Here is a 27,589-nt window from a genome sequence, read left to right as displayed (position 1 = left end):
ATATTGACCGTGCTTTTTGTAATAGGAATAAGAAGATGAGAGATAGAGTGTGCTTCCCTGGAGCTGGTGTTGGGGACATTGTCAACAGGCTGGATAATATCATGTCAGGTAATGGGAACAAGCCCATTATCTGTCTCAGTGCTGGTGGAAATGATATTGGGAAGGGTAGGAGAGAAGAGCTGCTAGATAAGTACAGGTCAGCTATAGATTTCATTAAGTCTAAGGGAGGGATCCCAATCATATGTAGCATCTTGCCTAGAAGGGGAGTAGGAAATGAATGGTTGTCTAGGGCAATTGGTGTAAATTGCTGGCTAGACAGATACTGCAAGGAACTTGCAATCCCATTCATTGACAACTGGAACAACTTTTATGGCAAACATGATATGTATGCAAGGGATGGGGTACATCTCTCTGGGACAGGGGTGGTAGCACTTGCAGACTCGATTGAGAAGGCCATTGGTGAAATGCCTATGATTTTAAACTGATGGAAGATAGAGGTATGGGTGTGTGTGGGAAACAAGCAGGTTGCAACACTAGGGTTGGAAACAGTAAATGTATAAAAGGCATTCAGCATGAAGTTATAAATAAAGACAATAGAACAGGTCAGCAAACAAAGGGGGACAGCAGAGGGCAGCAAGGGACTAGCTCCCTTAAGGTTTACTATACTAATAGCAGGAGTGTTAGAAATAAGATAGATGAGCTAAGATTAATTGCAAGTGCAGGAAACATAGATATTATTGCTATAACAGAGACCTGGCTCAATCTGAAAGATAGAGAGATGCCCTCTGAATGTCACATACAAGGCTATAAATTATTCCACACTGACAGGGTCAACAGGAAAGGTGGTGGAGTAGCGATGTATGTCAGAGACAATTTAAATTGTTGTGTTAGACAAGATATTAAATTAGAAGCGTCAGCCACTGAATCTGTTTGGTTACAGCTTCTCGAGGGCCGAGAAAAACTAATTTTGGGTGTGATTTACAGGGCCCCAAATCTTGATAGGGAGTGCAGTAAACTTCTATGGGACGAAATTCGTAAGGCATCTACATACGAAAATGTTGTGCTAATGGGAGATTTCAACTATAGACAGATTGACTGGAGCAATTTGACAGGAAATTTAGAGTCGGGTGACTTTCTTGATACGATCCAAGATTGTTTTTTAAAACAGTTTGTGACAGAGCCAACTAGGGGAAATAACCTCCTTGACTTGGTTCTTGCCAGTAGGGAAACACTAATTAATAATCTTGAGGTTAATGATGAACTTGGGGAGAGTGATCACAAATCACTCAGTTTTAATATATCATGGAATTCCCCTAATAATGGCAATCAAGTCTCCGTCCCTGACTTTCGCTTGGCTGATTTCATAGGACTGAAAAATTACTTAGGTGGGCTGAACTGGAATGACCTGACTAAGGGTCAGGTAGGTGGTGATGGTTGCCGATATGATGCTTTCCAGGGCATAGTTCTAGCTGCTCAGTCAAATTATGTTCCAAATAGGGAAATCAGATCAAACAAAAATGATCCTAAATGGATGAACAATAGATTAAAATATCTGATTGGTCAAAAGAGAGGCATATATAGGCAAATCAAAAGAGGAGAGGGGCAATTAAGAAATCGATATATTCAGTTAAAGAGAGAAATAAAAAAGGGAATTAGAAAAGCAAAAAGAGATTATGAGGTTAAAGTTGCAAGAGAATCGAAGACTAACCCAAAAGGATTCTTTCAGGTATACAGAAGTAAGATCAGGGACAAGATAGGCCCACTCAAAAGTTCCTCGGGTCAGCTCACTGACAGTGATAAGGAAATGTGTAGAATTTTTAACACATACTTCCTCTCAGTTTTTACACAGGAGGATACCAGCGATATTCCAGTAATGATAAATTATGTAGAACAGGACGATAATAAACTGTGCACTATTAGGGTCACAAGGGACATGGTCCTTAGGCAAATAGATAAATTAAAACCTAACAAATCCCCAGGCCCTGATGAATTGTATGCAAGGGTTCTAAAGGAATGTAAAGAGGAGCTTAGCACACCTTTGGCTAATCTTTTCAACATATCACTACAAACTGGCATGGTGCCAGATAAGTGGAAAATGGCAAATGTGATACCTATTTTCAAAACAGGTGACAGGTCCTTAGCTTCGAACTATAGACCAATAAGCCTAACCTCCATAGTGGGAAAATTTATGGAATCAATAATTGCCGAGGCAGTTCGTAGCCACCTTGAAAAGCATAAATTAATCAACGAATCTCAGCATGGTTTTACAAAGGGGCATTCCTGCCTTACGAATTTATTAACTTTTTTCACTAAGGTATTTGAGGAGGTAGATCATGGTAATGAATATGATATTGTGTATATGGACTTCAGTAAGGCTTTTGACAGGGTCCCACATCAGAGACTATTGAGGAAAATTAAAGCACATGGAATAGGAGGAGAAATTTTTTCCTGGATAGAGGCATGGTTGACAAATAGGCAGCAGAGAGTTTGCATAAATGGGGAGAAATCAGAGTGGGGTAGCGTCACGAGCGGTGTTCCACAGGGGTCAGTGTTGGGCCCCCTGCTGTTCACAATCTACATAAACGACATAGATGAGGGCATAAAGAGCGGCATCGGCAAGTTTGCCGATGACACCAAAATAGGCCGTCGAATTCATTCTGACGAGGACATTCGAGCACTCCAGGAAGATTTGAATAGACTGATGCAGTGGTCGGAGAAGTGGCAGATGCAGTTTAATATAGACAAATGCAAAGTTCTAAATGTTGGACAGGACAATAACCATGCCACATATAAACTAAATAATGTAGATCTTAATATTACGGATTGCGAAAAAGATTTAGGAGTTCTGGTTAGCAGTAATCTGAAACCAAGACAACAGTGCATAAGTGTTCGCAATAAAGCTAATAGAATCCTTGGCTTCATATCAAGAAGCATAAATAATAGGAGTCCTCAGGTTGTTCTTCAACTCTATACATCCTTGGTTAGGCCTCATTTAGATTATGCTGCACAGTTTTGGTCACCGTATTACAGAATGGATATAAATTCTCTGGAAAATGTACAAAGGAGGATGACAAAGATGATCCCATGTATCAGAAACCTTCCCTATGAGGATAGACTGAGGGCAATGAAACTGCACTCTCTAGAAAGATGTAGAATTAGGGGGGATATGATTGAGGTGTATAAGTGGAAGACAGGAATAAATAAAGGGGATGTAAATAGTGTGCTGAAAATATCTAGCCTAGACAGGACTCGCAGCAATGGTTTTAAGTTGGAAAAATTCAGATTCAGGAAGGATATAGGAAAGTACTGGTTTGGTAATAGAGTTGTGGATGAGTGGAACAAACTCCCAAGTACCGTTATAGAGGCCAGAACGTTGTGTAGCTTTAAAAATAGGTTGGATAAATACATGAGTAGATGTGGGTGGGTGTGAGTTAGACCTGATAGCTTGTGCTACCAGGTCGGTTGCCGTGTTCCTCCCTTAAGTCAATGTGACCTGACCTGTCTAGGTTGGGTGCATTGGCTTAAGCCGGTAGAAGACTTGGACCTGCCTCGCATGGGCCAGTAGGCCTTCTGCAGTGTTCCTTCGTTCTTATGTTCTTATGTTCAATAAAGATACCCAAGAGTTGCACATGTGTCTAATTTATTATCTCTGTCTATGTCTGATATGAGATGAGGAACAGGATGGGGGCGAGTACTGTGCCTTGTGGAACAGAGCTCTTCACGATGGCAGTTTCCGATTTAACTCTGCTTACCACTACTCTTTATGTTCGATTGGTTAGAAAGTTGAAGATTCATCTACTCACTTTGCCAGTTATCCTTCTAGCACGCATTTTGTGTGCTATTACACCATGATCGCACTTGTCCAAGGCTTTTGCAAAGTCTGTGTATACTACATCTGCATTCTGTTTGTTTTCCACTGCATCCAAGACCATATCATAGTGGTCCAGTAGTTGCGAGAGGCACGAGCGACCTGCTCTGAACCCATGTTACCCCTGGACTATGCTTCCTTGGACCCCTCTCTCTTTTTTCCACGACTGAACGGGTAGTTCTGGCTTCCTCACTAGAGCCTTAAACCTATGACCGCTGTCGTTTGTCTACGACTCTACATCTAATTCAGAAAGAGTCAACTACGTGTATATTCCCCTACAATTCACAACAGAAACAACAATCCACAACTATAACCCTATTCCTTAATATTTTATGTATTGCTTTATCCATTGTTAGAAAGACGAGATACAATAAATTGAGATTCGCTAAAAGAAGTTCCTAAACAATAACAGAGTGACCTTTGAATAACTAGGGTTAATTTCAGCTATCAGCTACTAAGTCGTTTTTTATAACTTAACGGAATAACTAGGGTTAATTTCAGCTATCAGCTACTATGTCGTTTTTTATAACTTAACGGAATAACTAGGGTTAATTTCAGCTATCAGCTACTATGTCGCTTTTTATAACTTAACGGAATAACTAGGGTTAATTTCAGCTATCAGCTACTAAGTCGTTTTTTATAACTTAACGGAATAACTAGGGTTAATTTCAGCTATCAGCTACTAAGTCGTTTTTTATAATTTAACGGAATAACTAGGGTTAATTTCAGCTATCAGCTACTATGTCGTTTTTTATAACTTAACGGAATAACTAGGGTTAATTTCAGCTATCAGCTACTAAGTCGTTTTTTATAACTTAACGGAATAACTAGGGTTAATTTCAGCTATCAGCTACTATGTCGTTTTTTATAACTTAACGGAATAACTAGGGTTAATTTCAGCTATCAGCTACTAAGTCGTTTTTTATAACTTAACGGAATAACTAGGGTTAATTTCAGCTATCAGCTACTAAGTCGTTTTTTATAACTTAACGGAATAACTAGGGTTAATTTCAGCTATCAGCTACTAAGTCGTTTTTTATAACTTAACGGAATAACTAGGGTTAATTTCAGCTATCAGCTACTAAGTCGTTTTTTATAACTTAACGGAATAACTAGGGTTAATTTCAGCTATCAGCTACTAAGTCGTTTTTTATAACTTAACGGAATAACTAGGGTTAATTTCAGCTATCAGCTACTAAGTCGTTTTTTATAACTTAACGGAATAACTAGGGTTAATTTCAGCTATCAGCTACTAAGTCGTTTTTTATAAATTAACGGAGAACATCTTTGCATATGAATAAATTTAGCCTCCATAAAATAAATGACATTACAGAAGTCTCCACAAAACTAGTTATGCCGTGAAAACAAAACTTATTTCCGTAAATTCTCCCTGTGTGAATTAAATCTTATGCCATAACATTAACTTTGTAATTAATAAGTCTAAAATACAACGTTTTTACTAATACGCTAAACCACATGAATTTCCCCCCATGTTATTTTAATACAAAATACAGCTTCCATATACAGCCAGTTTTAAATACAGAGAGATCAGGGTTATTGTGTTAGCGAATCTTTCCACCTCATAAATTACCGATCGACACCATGTCTAACCCTTCTAGGGTAGGGTAGGTGCCTGAGCCCGAGCCTTTAGCTCATAAGACTGTCATTCCCATTTGCCCCCTTGGGGCGGGGATGGCAGACCAGAGAGGCCTAGCTTGTGGCTAGGTCTGGGGACAGTTGGTCCCAAAGATGAGGAGGTACTTGTGCCTCCTCCCATGGGAGACTTAGGTCTCAGACACTCCCTAAAGAGGGAGCCAAGGCCGGGCCACCACTCGGAAAAGGCCCGGGCCGGGAGAACACCGGCGAATCTTTAATAATAATAATAATAATAATCATAAATTACCATAATCACATACGTTATTAATGAGGGGAGCTGTTCAGAAACAGCACCTGGGGAAGACTGCTGGTCCGAACACTCAGTGGGTGGCGTCAGGGAAAGCTCACTGGGGCACACAAGAAAGAGTGGAGACGCCACCAAACAGTGGGTGGCACTACATTAAAGCAATGAATGTCACACAAGGATAACTAGTGGTCCCACATACGCAGTGGGTGCATCTCAGTCTCGACCCACACACTAGGTTCACCCCAGAACGACAGATAACCTATCACCCTGGTGAAAGCTTACTCCGATGTCGCCACATACTCTGCGTAAGTCATATTTCTTGTCCGTATTACACACCTTATTCTTGTTTCATTTTCTCACTGCTTCGGTAACTTTCCTAGACCTTATTCATCCTTCACCACCTACTCTTTCAGCCAGTTTCTTAAAATTAGTCTCGCGAAAATGAAAAATATGCACAAATCAATCTCTAGATGTCCTCAAAGCAATGAAGTCAAGAAAGAAATATTATTGGGAAGTGTGATTCCTTGTAACTGAAAGTACCTTACGGGTGACAGCTAAATACCCGTCTCTTTCAGCCGTCCAACAATATTCTTGCACCAGTGGAGACTACTCTGCGCAGTGGACATCTAAGGAACCAGCAATCCGGTTGATGGAAGGTTGAATTTCTGCTTTTACTGCGATCTATTACCTTGATACCCTCCTGCAAAGGTCACCTTTACTTTGTGTGTGTGTGTGTGTGTGTGTGTGTGTGTGTGTGTGTGTGTACTCACCTATTTGTGGTTGCAGGGGTCGATTCATTGCTCCTGGCCCCGCCTCTTCATTGATTGCTGCTAGGTCGTCTCTGTCACTGTCCCACGAGCTTTATCAAACCTCGTTTTAAAACTGTGTATGGTTCCTGCCTCCACTACGTCACTTTCTAGGCTATTCCACTTCCTGACAACTCTGTGACTGAAGAAATACTTCCTAACATCGCTTTGACTCATAGGAGTCTTCAACTTCCAATTGTGACCACTCGTTTCTGTGTCCCATCTCCGGAACATCCTGTCTTTGTCAATTCCTCGCAGAATTTTATATGTCGTTATCATGTCTCCCCTAACCATCCTGTCCTCCAGTGCAGTCAGGCCAATTTCCCTTAACCTTTCTTCGTAGGACAATCCCCTTAGCTCTGGAACTATTCTTGTTGCAAACCTTTGCACTTTCTCTAATTTCTTGACGTGCTTGACCAGGTGTGCATTCCAAACTGGTGTTGCATACCCCAATATGGGCCTGACGTACACGGTGTACAGGGTTTTGAACGATTTCTTACTGAGGTATCGGAACGCTATTCTTAGGTTTGCCAGATGACCATATGCTGCAGCAGTTATTTGATTGATGTGCGCCTCAGGAGATGTGCTCGGTATTATACTCACTCCAAGATCTTTTTCCTTGAGTGAAGTTTGCAGTCTTTGGCCACCTAGACTACACTCTGTCTGCGGTCTTCTTTGCCCTTCCCCAATCGTCATGACTTTGCATTTGGCAGGATTAAATTCAAGGAGCCAGTTACTGGACCAGGCTTGTAGCCTGTTCACGTCTCTTTGCAGTCCTGCCTGATCCTCGACCGATTTAATTCTCATTAACTTCACATCATCTGCAAACAGGGATACGTGTGAGTCTATCCCTTCTTTTATGTCATTCATATATACCAAAAAACGGCACAGGTCCTAGGACTGACCCCTGTGGAACCCCGCTCGTCACAGGCGCCCACTCTGACACCTCGTCACGTACCATGACTGGTTGTTGCCTCCTTATCACATATTCTCTGATCTAATACAGTTCCTTTCCTGTTATGCGTGCCTGATCCTCTAGCTTCAACATTAACCTCTTGTGAGGAACTGTGTCGAAGGCCTTCTTGCAGTCCAAGAAAATGTAGTCTATCCACCCCTTTCTCTCGTATCTTACTTCTGTTACCTTGTCATAAAACTCAAGTAGGTTTAAGACAGGATTTTCCTTCCCTGAAACCATGCTTGTTGTCGTTTATAAGCTTGTGTCTTTCTAGATGCTCCACTGCTCTCCTCCTGATGATCTGCATGACTTTGCATACTATGCACGTCAGTGACACAGGTCTGTAGTTTAATGCCTCATGTTTGACTCTTCTTAAAAATCGGGACTACAATTGCCATCTTCCATACCTCAGGTAGTTGCCCAGTTTCAATGGACGTGTTAAAGATTTTTGTTAGTGACACACACAGCATCTCTGTTCCCTCTTTAAGGACCCACGGAGAGATGTCTGGCCCCTCCGCCTTTGAGGTATCATGTTTACATAGCAGATTCTTCACCTCCTTCTCGATTGTGTATTTCATCCAGCACATGTTGGTGTAACTCCCTATTCTGAATTTACAGTGGAGTCCTTCCTGTCTCCACTGTAAATACTTCTTTAAGTCTCACGTTGAGCTCTTCACACACCTCTTGGTCGTTTCTTGTGAACTCCCCACCTTCCTTCCTCAGCCTGATTACCTGGTCCTTATCTGTTGTTTTTCTCCTGATGTGGCTATACAGCAGCTTTGGGTCAGACTAAACTTTCGATGCTGTGTCCCTTCTTAACTGTGTATATTCGTTTCTGGCTCTTCAGATAATCTATTTTCCTGGGTCCTTTGTCTTCTGTACTTTTTCCATTCTCTAGTGCAGTTAGTTCTGTCTGCCTACACCTTTGGGTGAACCTTGGACTCGTTCTGGTCTTCCCATTATTTCTGTTTCCCTCTCTTCTGCCTCCTTGCATATTGTTGTCACATAATCCATTTTGTTTTACTGGTTTTCAAGCCAATTCTCTCTCCCACTGAACGTCTTACAGGAAGTTCCTCATGCATGTTCCTCATGGGCTCTGGTGGCCTGGTGGCTAACGCTCTCGCTTCACACGGCGAGAGCCTGGGTTCGATTCAGCCAGAGTAGAAACATTGGGCGTGTTTCTGTCCACCTGTTGTCTAAGTTCTCCATCAGTAAAATGGGTACCTGGGTGTTAGTTGACTGGTGTGGGTCGCATCCTGGGACACTGACCTAATTTGCCCGACATGCGGAGCATAACAAGGGGCTTTGTATATAGTAGTATGTCATTGTTGTCAGCTAGGACTGTATACCTTGTACATGTACTTATAGTAAATAAAGATATTATTATTATTATTATTATTATTATTATTATTATTATTATTATTATTATTATTATTATTATTATTATGTGTAGTCCCCCCTTTTATAGTTTGGTTTTCTTGTCCTATTCCTGCTACTCTCTCCACTTGCAGCTCAACTATGTAATCAAAGCACAGAACCATGTCATCACTAGCTCAAAGGGGCCTTTCGCATGTGATTTCCTCGATGTCCGAACTACTCAAGGTGAATACTAGGTTCAGTCTTACTGGGTCATCCTCATCTCTCTCTCTGGTAGTGTCTCTAACATGTTTTTGCAAGAGGATTTCCAGTACCACATCCATCATTTTGGCTTTCCATGTTTCGGGACCCCCATGGGGCTCCAGGTTTTCCCATTCAATCTCCTTGTGATTGAAATCTCCCATAACTTGTAACTTTGTTCTTCCTGTGTGAGCTCTTCTGGCCACCTCAGCTAGTGTGCCTACCATTGCTCTGTTGCTCTTGTATTCTTATCTGGGCCTCCTGCAGTTCTGTGGCTGGTTGTACATCACTGCAATTACCACCTAATGGGCCTCAGACTGGATTGTTCCTACTATGTAATCCCTTTAGCCCATTCCATTCATTCCTTCCATTTCCTCAAATCCCCACTTGTTTTTAATGAGCAGCGCAACTCCTCCCCCTCTGCTCCCTCTTTCTTTCCTCAGGATTTGATAACCGGGTGGAAAGATTGCATCTGTTATCCTGGTGAGTTTTGTTTCTGTGAGTGCTATTATGTCTGCGAATGTCTTCTTGATTCTTTCATGCCACTCCTCACATTTATTTGTTATTTATCTGCATTTGTATTCCAAACCTTCGACTTCTTTTCCAAAGCTGTGGTCTGGGGGGACACTTTGGGGTTGGGGAAGCGGGAGACCTGATGAGGAACTATGGGTGGTTACTGTGGAGATGGAGTTTGTATTGAGGTGGGCGGGGGCATTGGGCATGACGTGTGTTTTGGGATAGAATGTTTGGTTGCATTAGGATTGTCCTGGTTGGGTGGTTTCTATAGTTGGTTTCGAGGAAGGTTCTATTTGATTTTCCTCCTGAGTCTGGCTTCTCCTGTCCATCTCCATCTTCACCTCTTATCCCTCCTTTCGTCTCTGTACGCTTTCTTTCAGTTTCTGCATTTCTTCTCGTGTTCTGTCGCGGTCGAGATCCACCTTCCGGTATGTTGAGATGTCCCTTAGTCTTGCTTTCTCCTGCAGTATCCTGTTTCGAACCGCTTCTGCCTTGAAAGTCAGTTTAACTGGTTGGTGTCTTCCTTTTGCTTACCCCACTATTCTCATAAAATTTGCCAGTTGGGTCACGTCATCTTCTCCTATGGCTTTCATGATGCTTTCAATCTCTATTTTCCCCCCCTTGTCTTCTTGCTTCATAAGTTTCCCCTTCAACTTCCTGGAGCCCATGAACAAAGACTGATCTCTCCCTTTCATTCTCCCTCTGCATATCCCTATGTATCCCCTGATTCGATTTAATTGTCTCCATTGCCGCTTTCCTTTCTTCAATCTCTTCACTAACTGTTGTACCTGGGCCCAGTGGTCTGTCATTTTCCCTTCTCAACTTTCCGTGGACACTGCTGTGATCTGTTAGGGCCTCTAAATATTTGTGTGTGTGTGTGTGTGTGTGTGTACTCACCTAATTGTACTCACCTAATTGTGGTTGCAGGGGTCGAGACTCAGCTCCTGGCCCCGCCTCTTCACTGATCGCTACTGGATCCTCTCTCTCTCTGCTTCCTGAGCTTTGTCATACCTCTTCTTAAAACTATGTATGGTTCCTGCCTCCACTACTTCACTTGCTAGGCTATTCTACTTGCTGACAACTCTATGACTGAAGAAATACTTCCTAACGTCCCTGTGACTCGTCTGAGTCTTCAGCTTCCAGTTGTGACCCCTTGTCCCTGTGTCCCCTCTCTGGAACATCCTATCTCTGTCCACCTTGTCTATTCCCCGCAGTATCTTGTATGTCATCATGTCTCCCCTGACCCTTCTGTCCTCCAGTGTCGTCAGTCCGATTTCCCTTAACCTTTCCTCGTACGACATTCCCTTGAGCTCTGGGACTAGCCTTGTTGCAAACCTTTGTACTTTCTCTAACTTCTTGACGTGCTTGACCAGGTGTGGGTTCCAGACTGGTGCTGCATACTCCAGTACGGGCCTAACATACACAGTGTACAGTGTCTTGAACGATTCCTTATTAAGGTATCGGAACGCTATTCTCAGGTTTGCCAGGCGCCCGTATGCTGCAGCGGTTATTTGGTTGATGTGTGCCTCCAGTGATGTGCTCGGTGTTATGGTCACCCCAAGGTCTTTCTCCCTGAGTGAGGTCTGTAGTCTTTGTCCACCTAGCCTATACTCTGTCTGCGGTCTTCTTTGCCCCTCCCCAATCTTCATGACTTTGCATTTGGCTGGATTGAATTCGAGAAGCCAGTTACTGGACCACATGTCCAGCCTCTCCAGGTCTCTTTGCAGTCCTGCCTCATCCTCGTCCGATTTAATTCTTCTCATCAACTTCACGTCATCTGCGAACAGGGACACTTCAGAGTCTATTCCTTCCATCATGTCGTTCACATATATCAAAAATAGCACTGGTCCTAGAACTGACCCCTGTGGGACCCCGCTCGTAACAGGCGCCCACTGTGATACCTCTTCACGTACCATGACTCGTTGCTGCCTCCCTGTCAGGTATTCCCTTATCCATTGCAGTGCCCTTCCTTTTACGTGTGCCTGATCCTCCAGCTTCTGCACTAATCTCTTGTGGGGAACTGTGTCAAAGGCCTTCCTGCAGTCTAGGAAAACGCAATCTACCCACCCCTCTCTCTCGTGTCTTACTTCTGTTACCTTGTCATAAAACTCCAGGAGGTTTGTGATACAAGATTTGCCTTCCATGAACCCATGCTGGTTTTCATTTATAATCTTGTTCCTTTCCAGGTGTTCGACCACTCTTCTCCTGATAATCTTCTTCATGACTTTGCACACAATACATGTCAGAGACACAGGTCTGTAGTTTAGTGCCTCGTTTCTGTGTGTGTGTGTGTGTGTGTTTGTGTTAATGTGCGTGTGTTGGGGCGGTGTTGTGGGTCAGTACATCTCAGGGCAACATAGGAACACTCTTCCAGTTTCAACTTTAACTCTGATTGATGGCTTCCAAACACAAGCACAAGCAAATACAACTGTGATAGAATAAACATTTGCACCTCTATATGAGAAAAAAAGTTGTTAAATAAAAAAAGTTACCTGAAAATGGGAAGAATTATAGATGAGTATAAAAAGTGATGGCTGGAAGGGAGTTTGATTTTTAAGAGAGAGAAGGAGAGAGTTGAGGGGGATATGGGAAGTGTGAGAGTGAGGAAAGCGTGAGAGTGGGAAGAGGGTGTGAGGGTGGGAAGAGAATGTGAAGGTGTTAACAGGTTTTGAGGGTGGAAAGAGGGTGTGAAGAGTGTCAGGGGTTCGAAGAGGATATAAGGGTGGAAAGAGGGTGTGAAGAGTGTCAGGGGTTCGAAGAGGATATAAGGGTGGAAAGAGGGTGTGAAGCAGACAAAAATTTGGGAAGGAATAGAGAGTTGTGTTTGGGAATAAGGTTCCTCTTGTGTAAGGAAGAGTGTGTAAGGAAGAGTGTTGGGAAGAGTGCGTAGCGAAGAGTGTGTAGCGAAGAGTGTGTAACGAAGAGTGTGTAGCGAAGAGTGTGTAGCGAAGAGTGTGTAACGAAGAGTGTGTAACGAAGAGTGTGTAGCGAAGAGTGTGTAACGAAGAGTGTGTAACGAAGAGTGTGTAGCGAAGAGTGTGTAGCGAAGAGTGTGTAACGAAGAGTGTGTAGCGAAGAGTGTGTAGCGAAGAGTGTGTAACGAAGAGTGTGTAGCGAAGAGTGTGTAGCGAAGAGTGTGTAGCGAAGAGTGTGTAGCGAAGAGTGTGTAACGAAGAGTGTGTAACGAAGAGTGTGTAGCGAAGAGTGTGTAACGAAGAGTGTGTAGCGAAGAGTGTGTAACGAAGAGTGTGTAGCGAAGAGTGTGTAACGAAGAGTGTGTAACGAAGAGTGTGTAGCGAAGAGTGTGTAGCGAAGAGTGTGTAACGAAGAGTGTGTAGCGAAGAGTGTGTAACGAAGAGTGTGTAGCGAAGAGTGTGTAGCGAAGAGTGTGTAACGAAGAGTGTGTAACGAAGAGTGTGTAGCGAAGAGTGTGTAACGAAGAGTGTGTAACGAAGGAGAGAAGTGTGAGAGTGAGGATAAGAGAAAGGTAAGAATTAAGTGGGAAAAGGACAGTTAGTGGAAATAAACTCAAATGAGAGAAAAATGAGACTAGAAGAACAGAGAAGAAAGAATTTGAGTGTAAGGAAAAAAATTGCTAAAACGAGGAGCAGATAGAGAGGGATAAGGAAGGTATGAAGGCAAGTAACAGGGAAGAATAACGTAAATAAATTGACAGAGATGAAGAAAATAGTGAGGGATAGAGTAAAAAACTGGAAGTGGAAAGATTTAGGAGAGAAAGAGAAGAGTCGAATTAAAAATGCAGTTTGACGAATATGAAGGACAGAGAACGGAAAGCAATAATTAAAATTAGTTAGTGATGTTTGTAAGAGGTGTTAGTGAGTGTGAGGATGTGTAGAGTGTGAGTAGTGAGTGTGAGGCTTTGTAGAGTGTGAGGCTTTGTGGAGTGTGAGTAGTGAGTGTGAGGCTTTGTAGAGTGTGAGTAGTGAGTGTGAGGATGTGTAGAGTGTGAGTAGTGAGTGTGAGGCTGTGTAGAGTGTGAGTAGTGAGTGTGAGGATGTGTAGAGTGTGAGTAGTGAGTGTGAGGCTTTGTAGAGTGTGAGTAGTGAGTGTGAGGCTTTGTGGAGTGTGAGTAGTGAGTGTGAGGCTTTGTAGAGTGTGAGTATTGAGTGAAAGGCTGTGTAGAGTGTGAGTAGTGAGTGTGAGGGTGTGTAGAGTGTGAGTAGTGAGTGAGAGGCTTTGTAGAGTGTGAGTAGTGAGTGTGAGGATGTGTAGAGTGTGAGTAGTGAGTGTGAGACTGTGTAGAGAGTGTGAGTGTGAGACTGTGTAGAGAGTGTGAGTGTGAGACTGTGTAGAGAGTGTGAGTGTGAGACTGTGTAGAGAGTGTGAGTGTGAGACTGTGTAGAGAGTGTGAGACTGTGTAGAGTGTGAGTAGTGAGTGTGAGGCTGTGTAGAGTGTGAGTAGTGAGTGTGAGGCTTTGTAGAGTGTGAGTAGCGAGTGTGAGACTGTGTAGAGTGTGAGTAGTGAGTGTGAGGCTGTGTAGAGTGTGAGTAGTGAGTGTGAGGCTTTGTAGAGTGTGAGTAGCGAGTGTGAGACTGTGTAGAGTGTGAGTAGTGAGTGTGAGGCTGTGTAGAGTGTGAGGCTTTGTAGAGTGTGAGTAGCGAGTGTGAGGATGTGTAGAGTGTGAGTAGTGAGTGTGAGGCTTTGTAGAGTGTGAGTAGTGACTGCGAGGCTTTGTGGAGTGTGAGTAGCGAGTGTGAGGATGTGTAGAGTGTGAGTAGTGAGTGTGAGGCTTTGTAGAGTGTGAGTAGCGAGTGTGAGGATGTGTAGAGTGTGAGTAGTGAGTGTGAGGCTTTGTAGAGTGTGAGTAGTGAGTGTGAGGCTGTGTAGAGTGTGAGTAGTGAGTGTGAGGCTGTGTAGAGTGTGAGTAGTGAGTGTGAGGATGTGTAGAGTGTGAGTAGTGAGTGTGAGGCTGTGTAGAGTGTGAGTAGTGAGTGTGAGGATGTGTAGAGTGTGAGTAGTGAGTGTGAGGATGTGTAGAGTGTGAGTAGTGAGTGTGAGACTGTGTAGAGTGTGAGTAGTGAGTGTGAGGCTGTGTAGAGTGTGAGTAGTGAGTGTGAGACTGTGTAGAGTGTGAGTAGTGAGTGTGAGGCTGTGTAGAGTGTGAGTAGTGAGTGTGAGGATGTGTAGAGTGTGAGTAGTGAGTGTGAGGCTTTGTAGAGTGTGAGTAGTGAGTGTGAGACTGTGTAGAGTGTGAGTAGTGAGTGTGAGGCTGTGTAGAGTGTGAGTAGAGAGTGTGAGGATGTGTAGAGTGTGAGTAGTGAGTGTGAGGCTTTGTAGAGTGTGAGTAGTGAGTGTGAGACTGTGTAGAGTGTGAGTAGTGAGTGTGAGGCTGTGTAGAGTGTGAGTAGAGAGTGTGAGGATGTGTAGAGTGTGAGTAGTGAGTGTGAGGCTTTGTAGAGTGTGAGTAGTGAGTGTGAGACTGTGTAGAGTGTGAGTAGTGAGTGTGAGGCTGTGTAGAGTGGGATTAGTGAGTGTGAGGATGTGTAGAGTGTGAGTAGTGAGTGTGAGGCTTTGTAGAGTGTGAGTAGTGAGTGTGAGACTGTGTAGAGTGTGAGTAGTGAGTGTGAGGCTGTGTAGAGTGTGAGTAGTGAGTGTGAGACTGTGTAGAGTGTGAGTAGTGAGTGTGAGGCTTTGTAGAGTGTGAGTAGTGAGTGTGAGGATGTGTAGAGTGTGAGTAGTGAATGTGAGGCTTTGTAGAGTGTGAGTAGCGAGTGTGAGACTGTGTAGAGTGTGAGTAGTGAGTGTGAGGCTTTGTAGAGTGTGAGTAGTGAGTGTGAGGCTTTGTAGAGTGTGAGGCTGTGTAGAGTGTGAGTAGTGAGTGAGAGGCAGTGTAGAGTGTGAGTAGTGAGTGTGAGGCTTTGTAGAGTGTGAGTAGTGAGTGAGAGGCTGTGTAGAGTGTGAGTAGTGAGTGTGAGGCTTTGTAGAGTGTGAGTAGCGAGTGTGAGACTGTGTAGGGTGTGAGTAGTGAGTGAGAGGCTGTGTAGAGTGTGAGTAGTAAGTGTGATGCTTTGTAGAGTGTGAGTAGTGAGTGAGAGGCTGTGTAGAGTGTGAGTAGTGAGTGTGAGGATGTGTAGAGTGTGAGTAGTGAGTGTGAGGCTTTGTAGAGTGTGAGTAGTGAGTGTGAGACTGTGTAGAGTGTGAGCAGTGAGTGTGAGGCTGTGTAGAGTGTGAGTAGTGAGTGTGAGGCTTTGTAGAGTATGAGTAGCGAGTGTGAGACTGTGTAGAGTGTGAGGTTATGAAAAGAGTGTGAGACTGTGTAGAGAGAGTGAGACTGTGTAGAGAGTGAGAGACTGTGTATAGAGTGTGAGACCGTGTAGAGAGTGTGAGGCTGTGTAGAGAGTGTGAGACTGTGTAGAGAGTGTGAGACTGTGTAGAGAGTGTGAGGCTGTGTAGAGAGTGTGAGACTGTGTAGAGAGTGTGAGGCTGTGTAGAGAGTGTGAGACTGTGTAGAGAGTGTGAGACTGTGTAGAGAGTGTGAGGCTGTGTAGAGAGTGTGAGGCTGTGTAGAGAGTGTGAGGCTGTGTAGAGAGTGTGAGGCTGTGTAGAGAGTGTGAGACTGTGTAGAGAGTGTGAGACTGTGTAGAGAGTGTGAGGCTGTGTAGAGAGTGTGAGGCTGTGTAGAGAGTGTGAGACTGTGTAGAGAGTGTGAGACTGTGTAGAGAGTGTGAGACTGTGTAGAGAGTGTGAGACTGTGTAGAGAGTGTGAGACTGTGTAGAGAGTGTGAGACTGTGTAGAGAGTGTGAGACTGTGTAGAGAGTGTGAGACTGTGTAGAGAGTGTGAGACTGTGTAGAGAGTGTGAGACTGTGTAGAGAGTGTGAGACTGTGTAGAGAGTGTGAGACCGTGTAGAGAGTGTGAGACTGTGTAGAGAGTGTGAGACCGTGTAGAGAGTGTGAGACGGTGTAGAGAGTGTGAGACCGTGTAGAGAGTGTGAGACTGTGTAGAGAGTGTGAGACTGTGTAGAGAGTGTGAGACTGTGTAGAGAGTGTGAGACTGTGTAGAGAGTGTGAGACCGTGTAGAGAGTGTGAGACCGTGTAGAGAGTGTGAGACCGTGTAGAGAGTGTGAGGCTTTGTAGAGAGTGTGAGAATGTGTAGAGAGTGTGAGACTGTGTAGAGAGTGTGAGACCGTGTAGAGAGTGTGAGACCGTGTAGAGAGTGTGAGGCTTTGTAGAGAGTGTGAGAATGTGTAGAGAGTGTGAGACTGTGTAGAGAGTGTGAGACCGTGTAGAGAGTGTGAGAATGTGTAGAGAGTGTGAGACCGTGTAGAGAGTGTGAGACCGTGTAGAGAGTGTGAGACTGTGTAGAGTGTGAGTAGTGAGTGTGAGGCTGTGTAGAGTGTGAGGCTTTGTAGAGTGTGAGGAGCGAGTGTGAGGATGTGTAGAGTGTGAGTAGTGAGTGTGAGGCTTTGTAGAGTGTGAGTAGTGACTGCGAGGCTTTGTGGAGTGTGAGTAGCGAGTGTGAGGATGTGTAGAGTGTGAGTAGTGAGTGTGAGGCTTTGTAGAGTGTGAGTAGCGAGTGTGAGGATGTGTAGAGTGTGAGTAGTGAGTGTGAGGCTTTGTAGAGTGTGAGTAGTGAGTGTGAGGCTGTGTAGAGTGTGAGTAGTGAGTGTGAGGCTGTGTAGAGTGTGAGTAGTGAGTGTGAGGATGTATAGAGTGTGAGTAGTGAGTGTGAGACTGTGTAGAGTGTGAGTAGTGAGTGTGAGGCTGTGTAGAGTGTGAGTAGTGAGTGTGAGGCTGTGTAGAGTGTGAGTAGTGAGTGTGAGGCTGTGTAGAGTGTGAGTAGTGAGTGTGAGGCTGTGTAGAGTGTGAGTAGTGAGTGTGAGGCTGTGTAGAGTGTGAGTAGTGAGTGTGAGGATGTGTAGAGTGTGAGTAGTGAGTGTGAGGATGTGTAGAGTGTGAGTAGTGAGTGTGAGACTGTGTAGAGTGTGAGTAGTGAGTGTGAGGCTGTGTAGAGTGTGAGTAGTGAGTATGAGGATGTGTAGAGTGTGAGTAGTGAGTGTGAGGCTGTGTAGAGTGTGAGTAGTGAGTGTGAGGCTGTGTAGAGTGTGAGTAGTGAGTGTGAGACTGTGTAGAGTGTGAGTAGTGAGTGTGAGGCTGTGTAGAGTGTGAGTAGTGAGTGTGAGACTGTGTAGAGTGTGAGTAGTGAGTGTGAGGCTGTGTAGAGTGTGAGTAGTGAGTGTGAGACTGTGTAGAGTGTGAGTAGTGAGTGTGAGGCTGTGTAGAGTGTGAGTAGTGAGTGTGAGACTGTGTAGAGTGTGAGTAGTGAGTGTGAGGCTGTGTAGAGTGTGAGTAGTGAGTATGAGGATGTGTAGAGTGTGAGTAGTGAGTGTGAGGCTTTGTAGAGTGTGAGTAGTGAGTGTGAGACTGTGTAGAGTGTGAGTAGTGAGTGTGAGGCTGTGTAGAGTGTGAGTAGAGAGTGTGAGGATGTGTAGAGTGTGAGTAGTGAGTGTGAGACTGTGTAGAGTGTGAGTAGTGAGTGTGAGGCTGTGTAGAGTGTGAGTAGTGAGTGTGAGACTGTGTAGAGTGTGAGTAGTGAGTGTGAGGCTGTGTAGAGTGTGAGTAGTGAGTATGAGGATGTGTAGAGTGTGAGTAGTGAGTGTGAGGCTTTGTAGAGTGTGAGTAGTGAGTGTGAGACTGTGTAGAGTGTGAGTAGTGAGTGTGAGGCTGTGTAGAGTGTGAGTAGAGAGTGTGAGGATGTGTAGAGTGTGAGTAGTGAGTGTGAGGCTTTGTAGAGTGTGAGTAGTGAGTGTGAGACTGTGTAGAGTGTGAGCAGTGAGTGTGAGGCTGTGTAGAGTGTGAGTAGTGAGTGTGAGACTGTGTAGAGTGTGAGTAGTGAGTGTGAGGCTTTGTAGAGTGTGAGTAGTGAGTGTGAGACTGTGTAGAGTGTGAGCAGTGAGTGTGAGACTGTGTAGAGTGTGAGTAGTGAGTGTGAGGCTGTGTAGAGTGGGATTAGTGAGTGTGAGGATGTGTAGAGTGTGAGTAGTGAGTGTGAGGCTTTGTAGAGTGTGAGTAGTGAGTGTGAGACTGTGTAGAGTGTGAGTAGTGAGTGTGAGGCTGTGTAGAGTGTGAGTAGTGAGTGTGAGACTGTGTAGAGTGTGAGTAGTGAGTGTGAGGCTTTGTAGAGTGTGAGTAGTGAGTGTGAGGATGTGTAGAGTGTGAGTAGTGAATGTGAGGCTTTGTAGAGTGTGAGTAGCGAGTGTGAGACTGTGTAGAGTGTGAGTAGTGAGTGTGAGGCTTTGTAGAGTGTGAGTAGTGAGTGTGAGGCTTTGTAGAGTGTGAGGCTGTGTAGAGTGTGAGTAGTGAGTGAGAGGCAGTGTAGAGTGTGAGTAGTGAGTGTGAGGCTTTGTAGAGTGTGAGTAGTGAGTGAGAGGCTGTGTAGGGTGTGAGTAGTGAGTGAGAGGCTGTGTAGAGTGTGAGTAGTAAGTGTGATGCTTTGTAGAGTGTGAGTAGTGAGTGAGAGGCTGTGTAGAGTGTGAGTAGTGAGTGTGAGGATGTGTAGAGTGTGAGTAGTGAGTGTGAGGCTTTGTAGAGTGTGAGTAGTGAGTGTGAGACTGTGTAGAGTGTGAGCAGTGAGTGTGAGGCTGTGTAGAGTGTGAGTAGTGAGTGTGAGGCTTTGTAGAGTATGAGTAGCGAGTGTGAGACTGTGTAGAGTGTGAGGTTATGAAAAGAGTGTGAGACTGTGTAGAGAGAGTGAGAGACTGTGTAGAGAGTGTGAGGCTGTGTAGAGAGTGTGAGACTGTGTAGAGAGTGTGAGACTGTGTAGAGAGTGTGAGGCTGTGTAGAGAGTGTGAGAATGTGTAGAGAGTGAGAGACTGTGTATAGAGTGTGAGACCGTGTAGAGAGTGTGAGGCTGTGTAGAGAGTGTGAGACTGTGTAGAGAGTGTGAGACTGTGTAGAGAGTGTGAGGCTGTGTAGAGAGTGTGAGAATGTGTAGAGAGTGTGAGACTGTGTATAGAGTGTGAGACCGTGTAGAGAGTGTGAGGCTGTGTAGAGAGTGTGAGGCTGTGTAGAGAGTGTGAGAATGTGTAGAGAGTGTGAGACTGTGTAGAGAGTGTGAGGCTGTGTAGAGAGTGTGAGACTGTGTAGAGAGTGTGAGACTGTGTAGAGAGTGTGAGACCGTGTAGAGAGTGTGAGACTGTGTAGAGAGTGTGAGACTGTGTAGAGAGTGTGAGACTGTGTAGAGAGTGTGAGACCGTGTAGAGAGTGTGAGGCTGTGTAGAGAGTGTGAGGCTGTGTAGAGAGTGTGAGAATGTGTAGAGAGTGTGAGACTGTGTAGAGAGTGTGAGACCGTGTAGAGAGTGTGAGACTGTGTAGAGAGTGTGAGACTGTGTAGAGAGTGTGAGACTGTGTAGAGAGTGTGAGACCGTGTAGAGAGTGTGAGGCTGTGTAGAGAGTGTGAGGCTGTGTAGAGAGTGTGAGAATGTGTAGAGAGTGTGAGACTGTGTAGAGAGTGTGAGACTGTGTAGAGAGTGTGAGACTGTGTAGAGAGTGTGAGACTGTGTAGAGAGTGTGAGACAGTGTAGAGAGTGTGAGACAGTGTAGAGAGTGTGAGACAGTGTAGAGAGTGTGAGACTGTGTAGAGAGTGTGAGACTGTGTAGAGAGTGTGAGACTGTGTAGAGAGTGTGAGACTGTGTAGAGAGTGTGAGACTGTGTAGAGAGTGTGAGACCGTGTAGAGAGTGTGAGACTGTGTAGAGAGTGTGAGGCTGTGTAGGGAGTGTGAGACTGTGTAGAGAGTGTGAGACCGTGTAGAGAGTGTGAGACTGTGTAGAGAGTGTGAGACTGTGTAGAGAGTGTGAGACTGTGTAGAGAGTGTGAGACCGTGTAGAGAGTGTGAGACTGTGTAGAGAGTGTGAGACTGTGTATAGAGTGTGAGACCGTGTAGAGAGTGTGAGGCTGTGTAGAGAGTGTGAGAATGTGTAGAGAGTGTGAGACCGTGTAGAGAGTGTGAGAATGTGTAGAGAGTGTGAGACTGTGTAGAGAGTGTGAGACCGTGTAGAGAGTGTGAGAATGTGTAGAGAGTGTGAGACTGTGTAGAGAGTGTGAGACCGTGTAGAGAGTGTGAGAATGTGTAGAGAGTGTGAGACTGTGTATAGAGTGTGAGACCGTGTAGAGAGTGTGAGGCTGTGTAGAGAGTGTGAGGCTGTGTAGAGAGTGTGAGGCTGTGTAGAGAGTGTGAGAATGTGTAGAGAGTGTGAGACTGTGTAGAGAGTGTGAGACCGTGTAGAGAGTGTGAGGCTTTGTAGAGAGTGTGAGAATGTGTAGAGAGTGTGAGACTGTGTAGAGAGTGTGAGACCGTGTAGAGAGTGTGAGAATGTGTAGAGAGTGTGAGACCGTGTAGAGAGTGTGAGACCGTGTAGAGAGTGTGAGACTGTGTAGAGAGTGTGAGACTGTGTAGAGAGTGTGAGACCGTGTAGAGAGTGTGAGGCTGTGTAGAGAGTGTGAGACTGTGTAGAGAGTGTGAGACTGTGTAGAGAGTGTGAGACTGTGTAGAGAGTGTGAGACTGTGTAGAGAGTGTGAGACTGTGTAGAGAGTGTGAGACTGTGTAGAGAGTGTGAGACTGTGTAGAGAGTGTGAGACTGTGTAGAGAGTGTGAGACTGTGTAGAGAGTGTGAGACTGTGTAGAGAGTGTGAGACTGTGTAGAGAGTGTGAGACTGTGTAGAGAGTGTGAGGCTGTGTAGAGAGTGTGAGAATGTGTAGAGAGTGTGAGACTGTGTAGAGAGTGTGAGACCGTGTAGAGAGTGTGAGACTGTGTAGAGAGTGTGAGACTGTGTAGAGAGTGTGAGACCGTGTAGAGAGTGTGAGGCTGTGAAGAGAGTGTGAGACTGTGTAGAGAGTGTGAGACTGTGTAGAGAGTGTGAGACTGTGTAGAAAGTGTGAGACTGTGTAGAGAGTGTGAGACCGTGTAGAGAGTGTGAGACTGTGTAGAGAGTGTGAGACTGTGTAGAGAGTGTGAGACTGTGTAGAGAGTGTGAGACCGTGTAGAGAGTGTGAGACCGTGTAGAGAGTGTGAGACGGTGTAGAGAGTGTGAGACCGTGTAGAGAGTGTGAGGCTGTGTAGAGAGTGTGAGAATGTGTAGAGAGTGTGAGGCTGTGTAGAGAGTGTAAGACTGTGTAGAGAGTGTGAGACTGTGTAGAGTGTGTCATGTAGAGAAAGGAGTGTGAGGTAGTGAAGGGAAGGTGAGGTAGTGAAGGGAAGGTGAGATAGTGAAGGGAAGGTGAGGTACTGAAGGGAAAGTGAGGTAGTGAAGGGGAGGTGAGGTAGTGAAGAGAAGGTGAGGTAGTGAAGGGAATTGAAGGTGAGGTAGTGAAGAGAAGGTGAGGTAGTGAAGGGAAGGTGAGGTAGTGAAGATTAGGTGAGGTAGTGAATGGAAGGTGAGGTAGTGAAGGGAAGGTGAGGTAGTGAAGGGAAGGTGAGGTAGTGAAGAGAAGGTGTGGTAGTGAAGGGAAGGTGAGGGAGTGAAGTGAAGGTGAGGTAGTGAAGAGAAGGTGAGGTAGTGAAGGGAAGGTGAGGTAGTGAAGGGAAGGTGAGGTAGTGAAGGGAAGGTGAGGTAGTGACGAGAAGGTGAGGTAGTGACGGGAAAGGAAGGTGAGGTAGTGAAGGGAAGTTGAGGTAGTGAAGGGAAAATGAGGTAGTGAAGGGAAGGTGAGGTAGTGAGGAGAAGGTGAGGTAGTGAAGGGAAGGGAAGGTGAGGTAGTGAAGGGAAGGTGAGGTAGTGAAGAGAGTGTGAAGTATTGAAGGGAAGATGAGGTAGTGAAGGGAAGGTGCGGTAGTGAAGAGAAGGTGAGGTAGTGAAGAGAAGGTGAGGTAGTGAAGGGAAGGTGAGGCAGTGAAGAGAAGGTGAAGCAGTGAAGGGAAGGTGAGGCAGTGAAAGGAAGGTGAGGTAGTGAAGGGAAGGTGAGGTAGTGAAGAGAAGGTGAGGTAGTGAAGGGAAAGGAAGGTGAGGTAGTGAAGGGAAGGTGAGGTAGTGAAGAGAGTGTGAAGTATTGAAGGGAAGATGAGGTAGTGAAGGGAAGGAGAGGTAGTGAAGGGAAGGTAAGGTGAGGCAGTAAAGGGAAGGTGAGGTAGTGAAGGGAAGGTGAGGCAATGAAAGGTAGGTAAGGTAGTGAAGGGAAGGTGAAATAGTGAAGGGAAGGTAAGGTAGTGGAGAGAAGGTGAGGTAATGAAGGGAAAGTGAAGTAGTGAAGGGAAGGTGAGGTAGTGAAGGGAAGGTGAAGTAGTGAAAGTAAGGTGAAGTAGTGAAGGGAAGGTGAAGTAGTGAAGGGAAGGAGAGGTAGTGAAGGGAAGGTGAGGTAGTGAAGGGAATGTGAGGTAGTGAAGAGAATGTGAGGTAGTGAAGGGAATGTGAAGTAGTGAAGGGAAGGTAAGGTAGTGAAGGGAAGGTGAAGAAGTGAAGGGATTATGAGATAGGAAAGGGATTGTGAGGTAGTGAAGGGAGTGTGAGGTGATGAAGGGAATGTGAGGTAGTGAAAGGATTGTGAGGAAGTGAAGAGAATTTCAGGTTGTGAAGGGATTGTGGGGTAGTGAAGGGAGTGTGAGGTAGCGAAAGGAGAGTGAGGTAGTGAAGAAAGTGTGAGGTAGCGAAAGGAGTGTGAGGTAGTGAAGGAGTGTGAGGTAGTGAAGGGAGTGTGAGGTAGTGAAGGGAGTGTGAGGTAGTGAAGGGAGTGTGAGGTAGCGAAGGGAGTGTGAGGTAGTGAAGGGTGTGTGAGGTAGTGAAGGGAGTGTGAGGTAGTGAAGGGAGTGTGAGGCAGTGAAGGGAGTGTGAGGTAGTGAAGGGAGTGTGAGGTAGTGAAGGGAGTGTGAGGTAGTGAAGGGAGTGTGAGGTAGTGAAGGGAGTGTGAGGTAGTGAAGGGAGTGTGAGGTAGTGAAGGGAGTGTGAGGTAGTGAAGGATGATCAACCTCATGTCTGTACTCAGCGCTACGACAAAGTTCTTCTAATAACTTGACCTGGTAATAACCTGTGGTCGTAGCAGTCATAGTCTCTAATAACTTGACCTGGTAATAACCTGTGGTCGTAGCAGTCATAGTCTCTAATAACTTGACCTGGTAATAACCTGTGGTCGTAGCAGTCATAGTCTCTAATAACTTGACCTGGTAATAACCTGTGGCAGTAGCAGTCATAGTCTCTAATAACTTGACCAGGTAATAACCTGTGGTAGTAGCAGTCATAGTCTCTAATAACTTGACCGGGTAATAACCTGTGGTAGTAGCAGTCATAGTCTCTAATAACTTGACCTGGTAATAACCTGTGGTCGTAGCAGTCATAGTCTCTAATAACTTGACCTGGTAATAACCTGTGGTCGTAGCAGTCACAGTCTCTAATAACTTGACCTGGTAATAACCTGTGGTCGTAGCAGTCATAGTATCTAATAACTTGACCAGGTAATAACCTGTGGTAGTAGCAGTCATAGTCTCTAATAACTTGACCTGGTAATAACCTGTATTAGTAGCAGTCATAGTCTCTAATAACTTGACCTGGTAATAACCTGTGGTAGTAGCAGTCATAGTCTCTAATAACTTCACCATTTAATAACCTGTGGTAGTAGCAGTCATAGTCTCTAATAACTTGACCTGGTAATAACCTGTGGTAGTAGCAGTCATAGTCTCTAATAACTTGACCTGGCAATAACCTGTGGTAGTAGCAGTCATAGTCTCTAATAACTTGACCTGGTAATAACCTGTGGTAGTAGCAGTCATAGTCTCTAATAACTTGATCTGGTGATAACCTGTGGTAGTTTCAGTCATAGTCTCTAATAACTTAACCTGGTAATAACCTGTGGTAGTAGCAGTCATAGTCTCTAATAACTTAACCTGGTAATAACCTGTGGTAGTAGCAGTCATAATCTCTAATAACTTGACCTGGTAATAACCTGTGGTAGTAGCAGTCATAATCTCTAATAACTTGATCGGGTAATAACCTGTGGTAGTAGCAGTCATAGTCTCTAATAACTTGACCGGGTAATAACCTGTGGTAGTAGCAGTCATAGTCTCTAATAACTTGACCTGGTAATAACCTGTGGTAGCATCAGTCATAGTCTCTAATAACTTGACCGGGTAATAACCTGTGGTAGTAGCAGTCATAGTCTCTAATAACTTGACCTGGTAATAACCTGTGGTAGTAGCAGTCATAGTCTCTAATAACTTGACCGGGTAATAACCTGTAGTAGTAGTAGTCGCAGGTTCACTACTCATATTCTTCTCTTCATAATAACCAACTGGAAATAAGTGAGGGACTATCGCCTTGTGGGAAGCCGGTGATCCCTGGACACCAGAAACTTACTCCAGGGGGAAAGACTCAAAATTCTGATTATTGCCAAAGAAGACAAAAATAGTTACATATTAATTATAGCATTTGTATAAAGTACATTATTTCTTCTCTCTGTGCTGTATTTTGTGCAGTTAGCAGCATTTTTTTTTCATTTAAAACCACGAATTTTAATTTTTACTGAAACATCAGCATCCGAGTTGTTTCAGGTGGTAATTTGTCCACTGTTTACACGAGCACAGAGCTGGTGGCCAGGGTCAGAATTTTGATAACTGCCCTGTTTACTGTGTACATTTTTGCTTATTTCAGATGAGTAAAATCAGTTAATAAATACATATAGCTTAAGTGACTATATATATATATATATATATATATATATATATATAATATATATATAATATATATATATATATATATATATCTATATATATCTATATATATATATATATCTATATATATATATATATATATATATATATCTATATATATATCTATATATATATATATATATATATATCTATATATTTTTTTTTTTTTATTATCACACTGGCCGATTCCCACCAAGGCAGGGTGGCCCGAAAAAGAAAAACTTTCACCATCATTCACTCCATCACTGTCTTGCCAGAAGGGTGCTTTACACTACAGTTTTTAAACTGCAACATTAACACCCCTCCTTCAGAGTGCAGGCACTGTACTTCCCATCTCCAGGACTCAAGTCCGGCCTGCCGGTTTCCCTGAATCCCTTCATAAATGTTACTTTGCTCACACTCCAACAGCACGTCAAGTATTAAAAACCATTTGTCTCCATTCACTCCTATCAAACACGCTCACGCATGCCTGCTGGAAGTCCAAGCCCCTCGCACACAAAACCTCCTTTACCCCCTCCCTCCAACCCTTCCTAGGCCGACCCCTACCCCGCCTTCCTTCCACTACAGACTGATACACTCTTGAAGTTATTCTGTTTCGCTCCATTCTCTCTACATGTCCGAACCACCTCAACAACCCTTCCTCAGCCCTCTGGACAACAGTTTTGGTAATCCCGCACCTCCTCCTAACTTCCAAACTACGAATTCTCTGCATTATATTCACACCACACATTGCCCTCAGACATGACATCTCCACTGCCTCCAGCCTTCTCCTCGCTGCAACATTCATCACCCATGCTTCACACCCATATAAGAGCGTTGGTAAAACTATACTCTCATACATTCCCCTCTTTGCCTCCAAGGACAAAGTTCTCTGTCTCCACAGACTCCTAAGTGCACCACTCACTCTTTTTCCCTCATCAATTCTATGATTCACCTCATCTTTCATAGACCCATCCGCTGACACGTCCACTCCCAAATATCTGAATACGTTCACCTCCTCCATACTCTCTCCCTCCAATCTGATATTCAATCTTTCATCACCTAATCTTTTTGTTATCCTCATAACCTTACTCTTTCCTGTATTCACCTTTAATTTTCTTCTTTTGCACACCCTACCAAATTCATCCACCAATCTCTGCAGCTTCTCTTCAGAATCTCCCAAGAGCACAGTGTCATCAGCAAAGAGCAGCTGTGACAACTCCCACCCTGTGTGTGATTCTTTATCTTTTAACTCCACGCCTCTTGCCAAGACCCTCGCATTTACTTCTCTTACAACCCCATCTATAAATATATTAAACAACCACGGTGACATCACACATCCTTGTCTAAGGCCTACTTTTACTGGGAAAAAATTTCCCTCTTTTCTACATACTCTAACTTGAGCTTCACTATCCTCGTAAAAACTCTTCACTGCTTTCAGTAACCTACCTCCTACACCATACACTTGCAACATCTGCCACATTGCCCCCCTATCCACCCTGTCATACGCCTTTTCCAAATCCATAAATGCCACAAAGACCTCTTTAGCCTTATCTAAATACTGTTCACTTATATGTTTCACTGTAAACACCTGGTCCACACACCCCCTACCTTTCCTAAAGCCTCCTTGTTCATCTGCTATCCTATTCTCCGTCTTACTCTTAATTCTTTCAATTATAACTCTACCATACACTTTACCAGGTACACTCAACAGACTTATCCCCCTATAATTTTTGCACTCTCTTTTATCCCCTTTGCCTTTATACAAAGGAACTATGCATGCTCTCTGCCAATCCCTAGGTACCTTACCCTCTTCCATACATTTATTAAATAATTGCACCAACCACTCCAAAACTATATCCCCACCTGCTTTTAACATTTCTATCTTTATCCCATCAATCCCGGCTGCCTTACCCCCTTTCATTTTACCTACTGCCTCACGAACTTCCCCCACACTCACAACTGGCTCTTCCTCACTCCTACAAGATGTTATTCCTCCTTGCCCTATACACGAAATCACAGCTTCCCTATCTTCATCAACATTTAACAATTCCTCAAAATATTCCCTCCATCTTCCCAATACCTCTAACTCTCCATTTAATAACTCTCCTCTCCTATTTTTAACTGACATATCCATTTGTTCTCTAGGCTTCCTTAACTTGTTAATCTCACTCCAAAACTTTTTCTTATTTTCAACAAAATTTGTTGATAACAGCTCACCCACTCTCTCATTTGCTCTCTTTTTACATTGCTTCACCACTCTCTTAACCTCTCTCTTTTTCTCCATA

Source organism: Cherax quadricarinatus, chromosome 58, assembly GCF_038502225.1.
Source record: "Cherax quadricarinatus isolate ZL_2023a chromosome 58, ASM3850222v1, whole genome shotgun sequence".
NCBI lineage: Eukaryota > Metazoa > Arthropoda > Malacostraca > Decapoda > Parastacidae > Cherax > Cherax quadricarinatus.
The sequence above is the reverse complement of the archived record's forward strand: the minus strand, read 5'-3'. Positions refer to the sequence as shown.